Genomic DNA, 15,748 nt, shown 5'->3' with positions numbered 1-15,748 from the left:
AGAGAGGCCAGACCACGGCATACAACTAGTAGGGAAGGAAGTACGCGGATTGATAACATTTGCAAAGAAGACATTGACGAGCAGATGGAGAACGTTGAAAGCTGACTTGACTTTTCAGAGTCGTACCTTCATCGCCAGAGTCAATAGTCAATATTAAAAAAACGAGAATAAAAAAATGTTCAGAGTTTTAAAATAGTAGACACAAACTCGTGGGACTTTGGAGAAGTTTACTGGGAGACCTCGTATATTCTGTTTTTTGTGTGTGGATTATTTCCAGTTTAAAGTGGGCCACGAACGGTAATATAAAGAGTTTCTACTTTTTGATTTGCAGTTTATGGTATTATTGTCCACTTGGACTTAAAATGGAATCTGATGTGACATGCGCACGAGGAGATCCCAACTGCACTGATACTAATCGCTAAAGTTACTATTTCCCATTTCAAGAATCCCGCTTCCTGCTTTGTGCATTTCAAAACAGGAATCGGGACGCAGCTGGATTTCCACTGAAATATAGTCGCAGAGAGCCATCTAGCTGCAAATCAGTGAAACAGAATCATGCAGCGAGCAAAGTGGACAGCGAACCTCGCAATAAACATTCTACCTGCATTATTTGTAAACCTCGCACGCATTCCTGCCTCACGTTTCCGCTGTGACTGAGAGGTCGCCTAGCGCTTCATACGCCCGAAGAGGCGTCCAAGCGTGCTAGCAGCACGTTACACCACTGGGGAGTACTACACTGCTAGGCCCTAAGCCCCTATGCATTAAGAATGACCACGCTGGCACTGGATTGTACTGGGTAGAACTGGCCCAGGGTACGTGCGCCCAGCCCCTTTTATTATCAGGGTCACATGTCCTGTGACTTCTGTGTTGGATGGGTGTGGGGTGAGTAAATGGGCCGCTGCGCAGGGAAATTAGCGCGCTGCGGCAGCCGCAATTAGGACGCGACTCAGGTATTTCGTTCTGTCGCGTAGTCCCGACTGACTAAGCCGGACCACGCCTCTTTATTTTATACACACGCACGGCATCATGCGCCAGCACTAATACATCATCTCTGGGGCGTGGGTAGACTGAACCGCGACCCCGCCGGAGAACATTACATTCCTTCCAACCTTTATTAAACATAATCAAACATCAACATGTTGATCTGTTACCAGTTCCAGGCGGGCCGTCTGCTGTCCGACTCATCCATGGGGATAGTTCCTTGGCCATCTTCTACCTCCTCAGCCACTCTCTGATGACTTGGACCAGCCTCCATAAAATCCAGCATCAGAAGATTGGGAGTTCCAGCATGGACCTTTTTGAAAAACAATACATTCCGTGTGAGTTCTTCTGTTCCTCTCCAGGCTGCTACCATCATGCCTGTTCGGCGAATCACTGCCCACGGACGCTGCTCAAACGGGAGACGGAATTTGCTCCCTGGGTGTCTGTCTTTGACATAGACCACATACCTTTCTTGGATGGTCAACGCTCTTGCTCTTCGGTTGACACTGGCCTGGTCATTGGTGCTGGTCCTTTTGGCTAGGACCGTTATAGTGTCAATCTGGGAGGGGGCCTAGTTTGGGTGATGGTGAATAGTATCTCGCACCACTCGACCCATGCTTGGTGGTCCCCATGCCCTCTCTGTCGTGAGATGAGGCGTCAATCTGTATTCCTTCAGGAAACTATAGATGGCTCTCTCCAGGGATGCTTCTTCAGTATGCGCAATGCGAATGACTTTGTTGAGAGTGCGCATGAACCTCTCTACTTCTCTGTTTGCTTGGGGCCAGCACGGTGCCACTTTCCGATGTTGGATGCCCCAAGATTTGAGATAGTCAGCAAACTCTTGTCCCTGAAAGGGCAGGCCGTTATCCGTCTTCACGACCTCAAAGATTCCGTGAGTTGCAATGATCTTCTCTACTTTGGTGATTACTTCCGCGGCTGTTTGACCGCCAACGATTTCTATCTCAGGGTATTTTGTGTAGTCATCGATGACTACAAGGGCATAGTGCCCATCCGGAAGATGCCCAAAGACTATACTGACGCACTCCCGCGGTCGTTGGGGGTTGTCTTCAGTGAGTGATGACGGGGTGAGGATGATCCGGTTGACCTGACGCCATCTGCATGTTCTAACTGTCTGCTCGACCATCAGGTCCATCCCCGGGAACCACACTTTTGCTCTTAGCCGACATTTTGTCTTCACCGCACCCTGGTGCCCTCGGTGTGCGAGGTCCATCGCCTGTTGAGCAAGGATTACCGGGATCACCAGTCGCGGACCTCTAAGCAGGCACTCACTGCCGTCGACAGAGAGTTCGTCCTTGATTCGCATGATCGACTCGAGTATGGCCTTCGCTTGCGGTGTTCGTCGCGTAATCGCGGTCTGAATGGGGAGCCAGTCGTTCGCCCGAACTGCGGTGATGGCTAGTTGCAGATTCTCATCATTCTGGGTGGCTTCCACTATAGCTTCAAGGCTTATCGGAAGTGGTCGGGACCTTTCCGCTATGAAGCGGACGTATTCCTCGGTGTCGTCGGCATTCTCTTCCTCTGCTTTGGTTGCAGCCCTCGGCTGTCTCGAAAGGTAGTCGCAGCTGGGTTGGATGAGCCTGGTTTGTACTCTACCCGGTAGTCATATCCCTGCAGTTGAAGGATCCATTTACCTATCCTCGGGGGGGCTTTGATGCGGATCCTTGAAATAAGGGTATGAGTGTCTTGTAGTCGGTGGAGACTGTAAATGGGTGTCCATACACGTAGACGTGGAAATGCCAACAGGCCCAGTGGATGGCGATTGCCTCTCTCTCTATCTGGGAGTAGCATTGCTTCGTGTCCGTTAGGGAGCGGCTCGCGTAGGCAATCGGAGCCCATTCGCCATTGCGTTGTAGCTGCGTGAGCACTGCCCCTAGCCCATAGGGACTGGCATTAACGGCGACATTGGTGGGCCGGGCCGGGTCAAAGTACAATAGCGTGGTGTTGTAAATTAAGGCAGAATGTGATTAAGCATTTACTGAAAACATTAATGCTTTCCCTTGCGATCATGTTTTCCTCGTTATGTTGACCGAAGTCCGGACTCCATTTTGTATTGACATGCTGCCATGTGTTCGTCACGAGGAGAGTCCGACCTCTGTGTTAGTTGCTCTTGTAATCTGCCTAGTAACAGTTATAAATAGCTCTCTCCTGTCCATCTGGCGCATGCCCAGACTTGACCACATCTGTTATAATTAGCCTTGCTTGACCATGTCCTTTCGCGGGCTCAAGGAGTGTGTTGGCTCCGCCCATGTATTGATTCAGTATCGAGAATGACCATAAATGGTAATGTTCTTCGGCCTCATGTTGTATCCACCCACTTATGAGCCCCTCTGTTGTGTATAAAAGGGGACTGTGTACGAATGTTCTGTGTGCTACTCCATGCAATACTGAAGAGTGTTGTGTGGATTGTAGGACCACCCTTAAGGGTTAATAAACGTTGTCTTTGTACTTTGCAGTTTCCGTGCCAACTTCCTTATAGATTCCGTTACAGGAGAGCGAACCCTTGTTCTTGCGGGCCTAGCTGGGGCCTGTATTCATCAATTGGCGCCCGTCACGTGGGGCTCATCGGCGACTCGGATGCTCGAAGGACTGGTCGCGACGAAGGTGAGGAGTTTGGCCGGGGACGTGATCACTGCCAGCGGCGTCTTAGCCCTGGCATCCCGAGGTTTTTCTTCCTTCCCTTCCGAGCTGACTGTCTGGGTGGCGCCGGTCATCGACTGAGACCTCTTCTGTCGGTCCTGCCGTGAGAGCCGTTTGGGCGATTGTGGAGCTTGGCAGTTGGAACCTGGACTCTTGATTGGTAAGAACCGTTGTACGGTACTTGCTCCGAGTTTTTGAAGCCTGGGTTGGCTATTTGAGTTTGATTGATGATGACTAGTCATATTTTGAATTTGTCTTTGTGAAAATATATGCGTTGCAACACATATAGGCAGGTAATGTGGAGAAATTTCTCCGGAGCTGTGTAAACTTTGAACGGCGCAACGATTAAGTGCCATTTTTCCTTATAATATTGCATATTTTGCATTATTCCTAGCATGCCTGCTTTTAGCGCACTCCGTAAGTGGTGCTGTTGTTTTGGTAACCGGTTGAACCTTGAGGAATCTGCTCCAGCTCCCCCAGAGGGGACTCCTAATAGGGATATGTATGTGAAGCATGGTCTTTCTTCCATAATGTACAGCACGCTATGGAGGAAATACACGAGGAAGGATCCTGAGTTGCGATGGCATTTGTATGGATCGTTTGATATACGTAAGATTGAGCATGTGGAACAGTGTATGTGTAAGCGACGTGCTCGTCAGGATATGTTTGAGTGTGTGCGATTATGGGTGAAGGAAGTGCGTGAGCGAGAGAAACGTGAGAAAGCGCTGTTTGATAAAGAGCAACGGAAGAATGACCATGTGCGAGCGCAGGAAGCGAAGCGTCGGGAGGACAAAGAGCAAACGGACAGACAAGAGAAAGAGCGTAGGCTACAGGTTTCGGGTCAATATGTTGTCCGTCAGCCACTTTATCCTGTCCTTAATAATCCTGATGATGATTTTTATTTACTAGATCGCTCTCCGCCCCCTTATGTTGGCGCATCCGCTCCGCGGCCGCAAGATTCTGGCCCGGCTTCGGGTAAGGTAGACACACGATCCATGTTATCGGCCGAGCATATGGCTGAGCTTCGGAAACTTTCCCTCCGTGCACTTAAGGGCAAGATGTCTAAGGAGGAGTTGTTCCATACTTGGGGGTCATGGCAAGATAGAGAGAGGGTGTACTTTCTGTCTCATTTCGCAGATGAAGTAATTGCTGCTTTCCGAAAATATTCCAGTGTCCTTGAGCCTGACGAAGTGTCTTCGGATGCCGGAGCATTACGTAATGGTGTTTTTTCTCCCCCTAAGGCTCCTGAGGCGGCTCGGCGGCTGTTCGCTTTACGGGACGAGGTGCTGGCCCTTAGAGAGAAAGCACGCCAACAAACGGAGGAGGAGAAGCAGTCGGATTCGTCTGCAGCAGGGGGCCACCCATCCGCCTCCCAGTCAGATAAGGATGACATAGTGCATGCTAAACCAATGCGAGAGGCGGCGCCTTTGTATGTTCCTCCTAAGGGAGCAGGGACTAGCTCGGATATTAACTCCGCCGATGCAAGGGGATATTTTGTATATAATTGGGTTTACACTCCATGGCATAGGGCCGATGTTATGGCATTAAAGAATGCGCTGCCTGACCCCCGCAAGAATCCAGCGGCCTTCTATGAAGAAGTCGAGGGGGCCTTGAATTCTTGCATTATGACCTTAGCGGATATAGACCTGTTCTTTGGCCTTATCCTACCGCCGGATACGTGGCGCTCTGTCCGAAAGGTAGATGATGCGGTTGCCTTCAAGGCCCGGTGGTCCGACCTTGAGGATGAGGATAGGGAACGGAAGCCCGCACAGAAACCACCCCAGAATATTTTAGATCTCCCTGCGGCTATTGTGGCTAAGTTGAAGACGATTATCCCCCCTAAAAAGATTGACTGGAATATGTTAGCTGCATGTAAACAGAAAGTTGACGAGTCAGTTGCGGACTTCTTTACGCGCTTTGAGGAGACGTTTCATGATTTTAGTGGCCAGTCGCTTACTGACGACACGGGCCGCCACCTTTTCGCGGACAAATATGTGGCTAATCTGCTACCGGCAGTTGCGGCCCGGTTAAAAGCGAGTGAAAGTTCTTGGTCCTCCGCGACACCGACGGCCCTTCTGACTATCGCTCAGTATTATGAGCGTCAGGAGCACGAGGCGAAGGGCCAGGAGGAGAAGAAATCGAAAGATCTCAAAACCAAGGTGATGTTAGCACAAGTATATGGCCCGCCCCGACGGGGTAATAATAATAGAGGAAGGGGCGGATCTTATGGTCCCCCTTCGGGCCGATCTGATTTGAATAGGAACCAGTGTGCATATTGCAAGCAATTGGGCCATTGGGCCAGGGATTGCCCAGTGTTGCGTGCTTCACGTCAGGGGCATACTCCGGGTGGCCCGAGAGGTAGAGGGGGTTCCTCGAACTTTAGAGGGAATTCTAATGACAATGCCCGTTTCGATACTGCTGGGCAGCACCGAGATAGCTCAAATGTTTTCGATCGCCAGCACCAGTATCATGTATCGGACATCGATCGATCGGGATATCACGATTCGCAGCATGCATAGGAATGCGTTGGATGGGGGTCTGAATCAGTTGAGGTGCCGGTCGATCAGACGGGTCCTTATGTATCGGCTGAGGTTTTAGGTTCTACTGATCAGTTCCTAGTGGATACAGGAGCGACACGTAGTGCATTGTCTAGGTACTTGGTTCCGGGGGCTCCCCCATCCGGCTCAGTGGTTACATCGGTAGGGTTTGACGGTACACTCTCCCGAAGCCCTCTTTCACAGCCCCTTACATTTAAAGTTGATTGTTTTTCTGCGCCCTGTCCGTTTCTGCTTGCTCCGTATACACCGGATAACATTATGGGCCTTGACATGTTAAAGTATTTTAGGGCTACAATCCGCTGCTCCCCTGAGGGTGTGAGGGTGATATTAAATGACAACTACCCCCGGTCTGGGCGGATGTGTACGATATCAGAGGATGCATTGTTGGCTACCCTCCCCCGAGCTTTATGGGCGACTTCGGACACAGATGTGGGACAAATGGTGATTCCTCCGGTCCACATTAGCGTCCAGGAGGGGGCGGTGTTACCACGCCTCCCGCAGTATCGTATTTCCCAGGAGGGCGAGGAGGCTCTCATACAGATTGTGCACGACTTGATCGCAGTAGGGGTAGTGGAAGAAGTTCCCTATAATATCTGTAACAGTCCGATTCTCCCAATTTTGAAAAAGGACACGGATGCAAAGGTCTATCGGTTCATAATTGATTTGAGGGAGGTAAACAAGATCGTGATACCTCAGTACCCGGTGGTTTCCGATATCACGACGTTGCTTACCTTGGTCCCGCCTACGGCGACCATGTTTTCAGTGATTGATTTGAAGAATGCCTTCTTTTCCATTCCCATTCACCCTGATAGCCGATTTCTTTTTGGGTTCACATTAAACAATAGATCTTATCGTTTTTGTAGAATTCCCCAAGGCTATACAGAAAGCCCTAGTATTTACAGTCAGGCTTTGAAACGACAGTTGGATTCCTTTGTTTTACTCGAGGGGGTCGCCCTCATTCAATATGTCGACGACATCTTGTTGGCGGCTGACACCCTGGAGTTGTGTGAAAAGAGCACGTTATCCCTCCTTTCCTTTTTAGCATCCCACAATCATAAAGTGTCTAGGAAGAAATTGCAATTCTGTAGACCAAAGGTGACTTATTTAGGTCACCTTTTGTCTAAGGAGGGGCGTGCACTCACACCAGATCGTATCCAAGTAATTTTGGACACACCGAGACCATCCACGCAGAAGGATGTGCGTGCATTTTTGGGCCTTGTTTCTTTTTGTAGACAGTGGATATTGGGGTTTTCACACATAGCTAAGCCATTACTAGCTCTTTTGACAAAAGACACGCCTATCCCAATCCCTTGTTCAGATGAGTGTGATGCTGCTTTTCAGCAACTGCGACAGGCCCTTTGTTCAGCACCAGTGTTAGGGACCCCTGATTATGTAAAACCCTTTTCGTTGTATGTGCATGAGAAAGATGGATGTGCATTGTCAGTTTTAGTGCAGATGCACGCGATAAGCAGCGCCCTTGTGCATATTTTTCGGCTGTGCTTGATCCTGTCGCCCGAGCATTACCAGGGTGTTTTCGCTCGGTAGCGGCGACAGCTGTGTCAATACGCCAAAGTGAAGGAATTGTGTTGTCCCATAAATTGTTGGTGTTAGTTCCCCATGCTGTGGATGCCCTGCTTAATCAAACAAAGACGCAGCATTTGACCAGTGCCCGTTTAACGGGATATGAGCTGACGCTTTTGGCTCCTCACATTACGCTGAAAAGGTGCGTAATGTTAAACCCGGCCACATTGTTGCCATACCCCGAGACCCAGCCTGAGGCGCAGAAAGCGCATGATTGTATTCTTGTGACTGAGGAACAAACAAAGGGTCGTATTGATCTCCAGGATACGCCCTTTTCAGATGTAGATGGAGAGTTGTGGGTAGATGGATCATGCCTGAAGCTACCAGATGGTACGACTTCAGCAGCGTATGCAATTACCACATTACACACGATAGTGGAGACAGCACGCATACCACAGAAATCAGCTCAAGCAGCGGAACTGATAGCATTAACACGAGCATGTGAGCTCAGTACAGGATTATGTGTGAATGTTTATACAGATAGCCGCTATGCCTTCGGAGTAGCGCATGACTTCGGCCTACTCTGGAAGGAGAGAGGGTTTTTAACGTCACATGGAGTACAGATAATGCATGGAGAGTTAGTTCATAATCTTTTAACTGCATTGACATACCCAAAGAAAATTGCTATCGTTAAGTGTAGCGCCCATAGGAAAGTGGTTGATAAAGTTGGAGAAGGGAATGCGTTAGCGGATCGAGTAGCACGGGAGACTGCGATGCAGCCCGGCGCTACTGCCATGTATGTAGTAAAGTCACAGGTGGAGAGATGGCGTGATGCGAAGGAGGAAGTGCGAGAAATGCAAAGGACCGCTTCTGACAAAGAGCGGGAACAATGGGCTAGCGAAGGAGAACTGGATGATGAGGGCTGTTGGAGAAATAAGCAGATGGATAGATGGAAGTTACCCACGGCTTTCGTACAACCTATGGTTCAAATGGCACATGGGCTAGCACATGTTGGAGCTTCCGCAATTGTGAAATTGCTTACCCAAGTCTGGGAGCATCCAGAGATTGCTAGCACGGCAAAGAGGGTGGTTCAGACCTGTATGATCTGTCTGAAGTATAATCCAGGGAAAGGCACTCGAACTCCAGCAGGAGGATTTGCGACACCCACTGCACCCTTTGAGGTTCTGCAGATGGATTACATCCAGCTTGAGCGCTGTAACAATTTGAAGTATGTTCTAGTAGTGGTCTGCGCCTTCAGTAAATGGGTTGAGGCGTACCCTACGAAAGACAATACTGCAATGACCACGGCGAAGCTACTGCTAAAAGAGTTTTTCCCTCGATACGGTGTTTGTAGACTTCTGTGGAGTGATAATGGCCCTCACTTTGTAGCGGATGTTATAAAGTATGTCTTGAAGGGCCTAGGCATCACCCAGAAGTTCCACGCCGTATTCCACCCCCAGTCTGCAGGACTAGTCGAGAAGTATAATGGTACACTGAAGCTTAAGATCGCCAAAATCCAAGCTTCAACATCTTTGACTTGGCCAGACGCCCTGCCACTGGCGTTATTGTCAATTAGGTCAGTGCCACACTCTCGAACCGGCCTTACGCCATACGAAATAGTATTCGGACGCCCAATGAACATTTGGGGTCCACCAAGGCCTAAGGCTGTGTATGATGTACCTTGTGTAATGATGAGCGATTATCTGGCACAGTTAACGGATAACTTGGTTTCTATTCATCAACAGGTCCGAGAGGCGCTCCCTGATCGGTCTACCGGCGAAGGACATGGTCTCCGACCCGGAGATCATGTTATGGTGAAGGTCTTCGACAGAACGAACAGTTTGGAGCCGAGATGGGTAGGACCTGAGCAAGTCCTCCTTGCAACGAGGACGGCAGTGCGAGTCTCGAACAGGAAGAATTGGATCCATTCCTTACACTGTCGAAAGGTACCGCCCGGATTGGTGGAGTCTGCCGTGCTGACCGATCAACGAGAAATCCTAGCAGCAGAGACAGGCCGTGCTGCGGAGCCAAACGACACTGAGGAGCTCTTTCCGGACCACGCGACTTCTGGAGGAAGGCGATATCATCTGCGACCAAGGAAGTGAGGTTTCCAGTACCGGGACATACTGTCAGAACGGCCCTTGGGTTAGTGAAACGGAGAGCCGATGTGGCAAGGGGGGGGGATCAGCCCTGCATTAGTGTAGCGACACCCGTCTTGGCCCGCTGGTGAAGAAATCAACCGCTGCCCAAGGGGAAGAGTTCTGACAGACTTTTTAGTTTCAGGAAGATATCAGGGTATTGTTTCTTTTGACATGGAGAAGAAGAAAATCCTTTGTGCATTGGGGTTCATGCTAACAGTAGCTATTGTTGGGATAACCACATGGTTTGTGGAGGAGGTGACTCCTGCTCGGAAAACACTTGTGTTGACAACTCCGGTGCCCGAGGAGCACTACTTTTATACATTACCGTATCAAGAGTTGAAGCATCGACAATCCTATTTGAATAACACTTTCATTCAGATGCTGCATCACACCCACGTTGCTACGAATGCTACGAACTGTTGGATATGTGGGATGATGCCGGCCCATCAGAAGAAAGGAGGTACGCCATTCATACCACTTCCTTTCTCTCATAATGGCTCTTGTAGAGCATGGTACACTTTGCTTTTTGCCACTCGGAAACCGACAGTGGGACGATTGCTTTTTAGACTTAATAAAGAATGCCATCAGGACAAGAATGGGTATCCACAAGCGAATGGGACAATTTGGGAATGGGAAGAGTACCGACCGGACAATGAATCCATTCCCTATATCTTCACGAACACAAGAGACACTGCGGGGAAGGACAAATTCGTAATCCAAGTAGCACAAGCTCAAGCGGACCTGTGTGTCCAGAGTGTGGGTTTTATCCCTGTTGGTGTCAGTGATTGTATAACCGTATTGAACATTGACGGGTTGAATAACAGTACCTTCCTAGCGTCCCATAATACCTACTTTGTGTGTGGAAATAAAGGTTATTACCGTTTGCCGGCTGGGTGGTCTGGGGTATGCTATGTATCATTCCTATTACCCCCTGTATTCCTAGCACCCGCGTCATATCATAAGGATTTGAAACTTTTGAATAATGTGACTGTAAATAGATATAAACGTACTCTGTCGATTGATGATGTGGATCAGACCGATACCAGCCTGCAACAGTATATTGATTTTAACTTAGGACTGTTTTTCTTTGTTGGAGCCGCTTTGAATAGTAGGAAGATCCGAAGATTAACAAGAGTGGTAGAAGCTGTGACCAATCAGACTGCCGCTGCTCTTGGGAATCTTACGGAAGAGTTACAAATAACTAGGATTGTTGCATTACAGAATCGTATGGTATTGGATGTAATGCTAGCTGATCGAGGAGGAGCCTGTAAAATTATTGGAAGTAGCTGCTGTGTGTTCATTCCTGATCATACGCCATCCGTTTATAACGCCATTAACAAGCTGCATAAAATAGCAGCTGAAATCCACACAGAAAACGGCACTTGGTCCTTTTCTGGATGGTTTTGGGCGTTGGTTACTGTCTGGGGATGGAAGGTCTTAACTGGTCTCTGCATTATTATAGCAGTTCTGTTCCTTTTCTGTATGCGTATTCAATGTGGACCATTGTGCTGTTCCGTATGCATTTCATTCTGCATTCCAGATAAGAAAGCTATTGCCGATGTTGCTCGCCAGAAGGGTCTAGCTAAAGAGGTTAAGGGAATGATGATAATTGATATATATGATGATTATTCTTGGAAACCGGATGTCTTCAGTAAATGCTGAAAGGGTCGTCTGTTGTAAATTAAGGCAGAATGTGATTAAGCATTTACTGAAAACATTAATGCTTTCCCTTGCGATCATGTTTTCCTCGTTATGTTGACCGAAGTCCGGACTCCATTTTGTATTGACATGCTGCCATGTGTTCGTCACGAGGAGAGTCCGACCTCTGTGTTAGTTGCTCTTGTAATCTGCCTAGTAACAGTTATAAATAGCTCTCTCCTGTCCATCTGGCGCATGCCCAGACTTGACCACATCTGTTATAATTAGCCTTGCTTGACCATGTCCTTTCGCGGGCTCAAGGAGTGTGTTGGCTCCGCCCATGTATTGATTCAGTATCGAGAATGACCATAAATGGTAATGTTCTTCGGCCTCATGTTGTATCCACCCACTTATGAGCCCCTCTGTTGTGTATAAAAGGGGACTGTGTACGAATGTTCTGTGTGCTACTCCATGCAATACTGAAGAGTGTTGTGTGGATTGTAGGACCACCCTTAAGGGTTAATAAACGTTGTCTTTGTACTTTGCAGTTTCCGTGCCAACTTCCTTATAGATTCCGTTACAGGAGAGCGAACCCTTGTTCTTGCGGGCCTAGCTGGGGCCTGTATTCATCAGTGGTGTCAGCCAAAAAGGCTTGTTCTTGGTCGGGGCCCCACTGCCACGTGGTGGTGGACTTCGTCAGCTCCCTGAGGAGCTTCGTGATGTTGGTTAAATCCGGGATGACACACCCACAGAAGTTTACCATCCCTAGGAAACTCCGTACTTCCGAGATGTTGGAGGGTGCCGGGGCTTCCTGACTGTCGCACCTTGTCGGGCTCTGGGGCTACTCCTTTGTCCGAGAATGTGTAGCCAAAGAGACTGATTTTGTTCTTCAAGAACTGGCACTTTTCTTGGTGCAGGGTGAGTCCGGACTCTTTGATTCGTTGGAGAACGCTACAAAGTCTTCGATGGTGGTCGTCTACTGTCGAGGCGTATACCAATAGGTCGTCACTCACATTCAAAACCCCGGGAGTCCGCTGAGGACTTCTCTGATGGTGTTCCGAAATACCTCAGCGGCACTCGAGATCCCGAAGTTGAGATGCTTGTATCGCCTGAGGCTGACGTGGGTAGAGAATATAGTGATGTATCGAGAGTCCGGATGTAAGGGCAATTGGTGATATCCTGAATGTAGGTCCATCTTGGAGAACCACACTGCGCCGTTCAGTTCCCCCAGAATGTCATCGATGGTGGGGGTTAAATGGCATTCCCTTTTTACAGCTGCATTTGGGAGGCACATGTCGACACAGATGCGGACCTACCCTGGCTGTTTTGGTTTTCTCACCACCATGATCGGGGACACCCACGTAGTAGGCCCGCTGACCTTCTCTATTATCCCTTGCCTCTTCAGTGCTTCTAGCTCGTCTTAGACCTTTTGTTGTAGATGGAATGCTATGCACCTATGCCTCAGCGCTACCGGTTGGACTGACGGGTCAGTGTGGAGAGAGACCTCTTTCCCTTTCAGACATCCAATTCCCTTAAAGATGTCGTCGAATTCCTCCATGATGACCGCTATTTCCTCTTCTTGGACTCCAGGAGCAAACAAGATCAGCTTCAGCTCTTATGCTGTCTGGCCGCTTACCAGCATCCCGCTTCCTTCTTTGGTCACGTACACTGTGGTGGGGGTCTTGAGGTCCTGATGCCTAAGTTCTGTTTTGAAACATCCCAGGAGTGGGATGGGTGTCTTCTGTCCGTAGGTAAATACTCGAATCTTTGCTTCGTGCAAGGGTGGGCGTGGACTCAATTGGTTGTATACGTTGGCAGCCATCAGTTTGATCGAGGCCCCTGTGTCTATGGTGGCCCGTATGTCTTGGTGGTGAATCTTGAGTCTGCACTTTGAAAGCCGCCGTCTTTTCCGTGGTGGTTGATCCACTGCGAATACATAATGGACGGGGTAATCTCCCGTGTCGTCATCCATATCTTTGCTGTCTTGCATTTCCGCTACGGTCTGTGCCGTTTCTTTCCGGGGCTTCGACGACCCGCATATCGCCACAAAATGGTTCATCCACCCGCAGGCTGTGCACCGCTTTCCTCTCGCTGGGCAGTCATGCACGCGTGTGTTCGAATCCCATCCTCGTCGCCAGTGTAAAGGGGCCGCTGCACGGGGCACTTAGCGCGCTGCAGCGGCCGCAATTAGGACGCAACTCAGGTATTTCGTTCCGTCACGTGGTCCCGACTGACTAAGCCAGGCCACGCCTCTTTATTTTATACACATGCGTGGCGTCATGCACCAGCGCTAATACGTAATCACCGGGCGTGGGTAGACTAAACTGCTACCCCGCCGGAGAACATTACAGGGTGGGGTGTAAGCCAGCCCTCGGGGAGTGGCTGGCACAGACAACAACTAGAACAGTGACCAGCAGGTCAGTCTGTTCAGCTGCTTGTAGACACAAGACGATGGTACAACTGCAGCTAGGATCACCAGTTCTGCTTGGCACAGTTCAGTGTTGCCCTGCGGGTCCGGTCCTCCTTGGACTCAAGGCGTGGAAGTTGACACCTAAGTCTCTATCTGTACAGTTCTCTGTGATGGTGCAGGTGGAGTGATAGTGAATCTGGAAAATGTCACGTTTTCAATAACCAGTCCTGGTTGTTGTTGCATCTTCACAGAGGCAGAAGTGCTACTAGCTACAGAATGGCAGAGTAGTTGCAAACAGTCCTTTCTCACCAGGATGCTACTCTCCTGGGTGAACCCGTCTCACGTGATGGCCCGGAGGCCCCCTTCATCAGGCTTCCACTGGACTGGGTGTACTTTGCCGTGTCACTCCAAAACCACCCTTTAGGTGCATGGGGGAAGCGCTACAAGTCCCACCTTCAAGTCCTTCGCTCCATCTGGAGGGTAGTTGTTTCTTGATAGGATTACTCCGGCAGCCTAGCACGATATCTTTGTCTTCCTGGGACCTGCGGCGGAGCGGCTGTAGATTCATCTCTCCTGGTGGGACCTGCTCTCACTGGCATCCCTGAGGCCTTTGCCCCTGGATTGCCACAGTCTGGTGTGGAGTGATAGGATCCTCTTCTTGAGGATGTCCCAGCAGTCTCCTGTGTGACCCTAAAGGTGGATGTCACAAATGGTCCAGCTTGCTCACCTCTGCATTCACCAGGTTTGTTTGGCATTACGAAGACTCCTGGACAGCTAGCTTCTCCTGGTGCCACTGATGTTACCAAGGTACTGTGCTCCAGTCCAGATGTTCTTGCACTCAGTCGTCTTCTTTATCTTCTGGTGTGCGAGTTGTCTGATCACACACTCCTCTCTTCTTTTCTCTTCTTCTTGAAATTTCTTCTGAGGTGGCCTCATGCCACGCGATTTCCTCTTTCTGGTTCTCTCACTTCGCGACGCGGTCTAGTCCCATCAGGTCTTACACTTCTTCTCTTATCAGGACTCTCCATGTGACGTACACTTCACACGGGTCTCCCTGGCCCTGTCCTACCCCTAGGGCAATGCATTCTCTTCGTTCCGTGACCAGACCTGTCGTCGCGACCTTCTTCCTTTCACTACTTCTTGTAGGCTTTCATACTTTGACTTCCAGTCAATCTTGTCAGACCACTCCATGGTCAACTTCACTGATCTCTCTTTGGTCCTCTTCCCTGACCTTTCTTGGGTCATTGCTTCTCTGCCCTCTTTCTCAGATCACCTCTTCTCTCTCCTCTGGCAGGTCGTCTTCTCTGACCCCTGGTAGGTTGTCTTCTCCCTGACCTCTGGCAGGTCATCTTCTCCCTGACCTCTTGCAGGTCATCCTCACTGACCACTTGCAAGTCATCTTTGCTGACCTCTTGCAGGTCATCTTCGCTGACCTCTTGCAGGTCATCTTCTCTCTCTGACCTCGCTGGTCATCCTCACTGACTTCTCGCCCTCAGGCTCCAGCCCGTACCGTCAGTCTCTAGGGTACGATCTTCAGAGCACTTCTCTCCTAGCGCTCTCCTTTCTTCATCAGATGGTACACCTGCGTCAGACGTCTTGCGTACTCTCTTCCACTTGCGGTGGTGTCTTTTTGCCACTAGGTGCGCATGCTGCTCACTTTCTTCAGTCCTTCAGGGACTTGTTGCCTAGGGCTGCTGCCCTGTACCACACCTTTCCTCCTGGTGGCATAACTTTCTGTGTCCTTGCTGCTGCAGTGACCACCCATGGCCACTAGGTGTCACTGCACATCTCCTTCACAGGCCCTGGCAGCCTTTCTGCTTAAGGTCCTTTCAGTGCTCACT

This window comes from Triturus cristatus, chromosome 4_2 (genome assembly GCF_964204655.1).
Source record: "Triturus cristatus chromosome 4_2, aTriCri1.1, whole genome shotgun sequence".
Lineage (NCBI taxonomy): Eukaryota > Metazoa > Chordata > Amphibia > Caudata > Salamandridae > Triturus > Triturus cristatus.
This window is presented reverse-complemented; position numbering follows the sequence as displayed.